At 38.3% G+C, this 3863-nt stretch overlaps 1 non-coding gene across 1 annotated transcript; it reads left to right on the forward strand.

The window, feature by feature from the left end:
• Positions 1-3420: 3420 nt before the first annotated feature.
• LOC115868532 lies at positions 3421-3531 on the forward strand. The gene has a single exon (XR_004045654.1). It is a non-coding gene; the product is annotated as a U6 spliceosomal RNA (small nuclear RNA).
• The last annotated feature ends 332 nt before the right edge of the window (positions 3532-3863 follow it).

Below are 3863 nucleotides of genomic sequence, written 5' to 3' on the forward strand. Positions count from 1 at the left end.
GGACTATACCCACAAATTATATAGGTTTGGCAGAGGATATTTCTAATATGTTGCAAATGTATCCATGAATATAGTATAGCATACAGGTGGCAGGGTTATGAAAATCTCATAGTCATAACCAAACACTTTGAGGGAATGAATTTCTGGGCCTGGGGGCTCAGGACCATCATCTTGAGAGACATCAAAGTCAATCAAAACAACTGAGTTCAGAAAGAAAATTGTCCACATCCTGCTAAGCTTGTGAGCAGCCATCTAAGGTGCAAGTACTGGTCCTCCTCCCCCTGCTCCCTTAGTCTGGATCAATGCAGAGTGAAGACAACCAAAGAACCATGGAAATAATTAGTCCAAAGGCCTACCAGACTATGTAAACCTGGTCCTGAAAAACCTACCCATCCATGACCCTGAAACTATAAGACCTAGAGAATGCTTGTTCACTATCAAATTCTCCGAAAGGGATTCCATTAGAAAACCCTGGATAAAGTGGGGGGAAATGTGGCACAAACCTAAAATAATAAAAATGACCAGGCTCCCTGGTCAGATGGAGACTGATGGAACCTCCAAGAATATGGCCCTTCGATCACCTTCAAGCCGGAAACTGCACTCAGCCTCTGTGGGTCAACTTTCAGTGAAAAAGGAGATGGTCTATTAGGGAAACAAAACCACCAGGGAGGTAGAAGCATGCGTTAAAATCATCAGCCATTCAAGAACAAAAGAGCAATACTTGCACTAGAACAAAGTTAAGAAGGCAAGAGGAAACAGAAAAGACAGACAAACGGAAATAAGAAACACAGGAAGGATGGAGGTTGAGTGTTTTATTACGGGGGATTTCCGGCAATGGCATAACCAAAAATGTGTATGAAACAGATGGAAAATTAATTTGTAAACTTTCCCTCAAAGCACAATGAAAGGTTTTGGAAAATGTGATTGGTGTATCCAGTTGGGTTATTTAACTTTTAGCCCACTGTCTGTTGTGCCTCTTGATCAAGGACGGCAAACATTTCTGGACAAAACAGAGCTGAAAAGAATCACAGTGGATTTACTCTAATCTGTATCGCTCACATCATTCAAGTCAATCCCTCATTTCCATAATGGTATGGTTACATATACCACGCCAGTCTTCACCACGCCACACCCTTATCCTCAACTGTCGTCTTCACCCTTAATTAAAACCAAAATCGCTGCTATTTCTTCCCTCCTCCCTTTACATGGTCTTTTCATTTAATGATTGTGGGGTTGGTTTTGTTTTCCATCTGTCTCAGAGGTTTCCTTTCTTCCCAAGTCTATTCCTTCCATCGGTGCCCTGGGCCCTGCATTTTCCTGTCTTCTAGAATCCATGAATTATTGTTCCACTTCCTTGCAATCTTCAATGTTCTCTTTCAGGTGCTTCACAAGCATTGTTAAATTTCCCAGACTGTCCCTAAAATATCCTCCCCTGATACCATGTAAATTATTGTTGCATTTCTCACTTTTTGTTTACTATCTCATTTTACAAAAATGTTGTCTATGTATGTAATCTCCAGTTTTCCACTCTTTTGGTTTGATGGATAGCATTCCTCAAGTCTTCCCACCTAAGGACACAAACTCTAATCCCAAAAGGCTAGATTCAGAACAAATGTAGCCATAAGAAAAGCAACTGTCACCTTTTCCATTCACAAATTTGAATTTGTATCAAATTCAACTGTATCAAGTACTCCAGTTGGGCACTAGAGTCTGATTATATGACTACTACGAAAATTTACTGATGCCAACCACCTATTGTCTACTCTTGAAAATGTTTCTATGATTATACTTGGTTTTTGTCCTCTGAGGTTTGAACAAACAGAGATCAACCTATCAACTTCATGACTGATCAAACTGTTTGGGCAATGTGTCTATAAATGTTAGATCAAAAAGCTTTGTTGATTTGAATTTTCCTTCTCTGCACTCGGTCTAGAAACAAGAACTAAGTCTCATCCAAATGTACTAAAAAAAAAAAAAAAAGTCACTCATCTATTGGTAAAAGAGGAAGATTGGAGACAATGTTCCGTCTGAGAGAAGATTGGACATTCTCTCCCCTTTATGGAATCATGAGACACAAGGAATAAATGGTAGCCATTATCCATTCCCTACTTCCCTGCTGGGACTTCTGATTACTACCCTGTCCCAGAAAGCCTGTCTAATTTTGGCTATCCCTGATGTAGTTCCTGCCAGCCCTGATTCTGCCATAATACACTTGCATACTGTGGTGTCTGCCTCAAAAATCAACCATGGGATCTTAATTATCTATACCTGTGACAGCCGCCCAGTCCTCATTTTCTCTCACTTCTCAGCAATAAAATTGGATGACTTTCCATTTGATTGTGGACACAGAGGCAAAGATTATAGGGTCCTGAACTATGCTTTTATACTCAGGCTCCCTGTGAAAACACCAGTGCCTTTAATCAGAAGAATTCTCCAGTAGTACTTCAGTTGCTCATCTATAGGCTTTCCCAAATCAGTATTCTTGTAAAAATGGTTGTCTACTAATGTAGAGGAGGAGGAAGATCAGAGGGAAAACAGGTTCTAGCCAAGTTTGAATTCCAATTTTGACACTTACTGATGATGCCACTTTATCTAATTACTCACTTTATTAAAAATATCATTGGAAAAGTGAAAGTTTTATGAAATAATATGAATTTTAGTAGTAGTGACCAACATATATTAAATAATTAATACACAAGGGCTTCAAAATTTTGATGAAAAATTGAACGAAAAGATAATTAATTTTTGCCAGGAGCTTTCTAAATCCCCTTGAACAAATCAGTAAAGACTTTATATGTGTTATTTTATTTAACCTTGTAATACCAGCATGAAATAAATCCTATTTTCATTTCACAGATGTAAACAGTGAGACTGATGTTATGTAACTAATAAGTGACAAAATTTGGAATCGACCTACTTAAACATGGGTAAGAAAGCAAGTTTATAGAACTACAAAGTTCAGGCTCCTAACCATGGTGCCCCTCTTCTTCTTCATGTGGTGTATACTGAGACCCCCTACCTGTGCCTGGTAAAGGATGCAACCGTCAACAGTAGCTATTATCATCATATCATTGTCATCACTATTATCACCATTCCTTTTAAACAAAAGATTGCTTTCTTACTAGGCCAGCAATGACTTTGCGATTCTTTTTTAAGTTTTCTTATTATCATGGTTTTGCTTAAAGAAAACACCTCTCTCTTTCTCTGAATATGTCACTGTAGAATTATTACATAAATTTACACGATGCTGTTCAAGTACTACAAGAAAATATATTCCTTAATAACCTGAACATGGAGAAACATTCCTATCTATTACACAAAATATGTTGTGATAAGAAAAGTGTTCATAATTTAACTAAATAAAAAAACAACTTTTCAGGGGCAAAAGAGTACCATAAGTGAAAGTAAAAAGACAAATGAGCGCTCACTTCGGCAGCACACATACTAACTAAAATTGTAACAATATAGAGAAGATTAGCATGGCCCCTGTGCAAGGATGACATGCAAATCTGTGAAGCGTTCCATATTTTTTCTTTTGCCCTATGTCTATCTATATAAGATAGGCAGGACGAACAATGCCAATTAGAAAACCACAGGACCGACAGTTCCAGAGGAACATGGGAGAGAAGGAGGCGGGAAAGGGAAGTGGGGAGCCAACAAACTCAGAGATAAGCGAACAATAATGGATCTAAAATTGATGGCAAGGAGGGTATATAATGCCTGGTGGGGTTTAATTAAGTGTAATGTATCCGAGAGGAATTACTGAGAGCTGAATGGAGGTTAAGCATGATAGTGGGATAGGGGCAAGGTGAAAGGAAATAGAGGAAAGAAACAGGAGGCAAAAAAAGTATTTATAGAGGTAT

The sequence above is a fragment of the Echinops telfairi genome, unplaced genomic scaffold, assembly GCF_000313985.2.
Source record: "Echinops telfairi isolate 266 unplaced genomic scaffold, ASM31398v2 ScPeMD7_11;HRSCAF=52, whole genome shotgun sequence".
NCBI classification, from domain to species: Eukaryota; Metazoa; Chordata; class Mammalia; order Afrosoricida; family Tenrecidae; genus Echinops; species Echinops telfairi.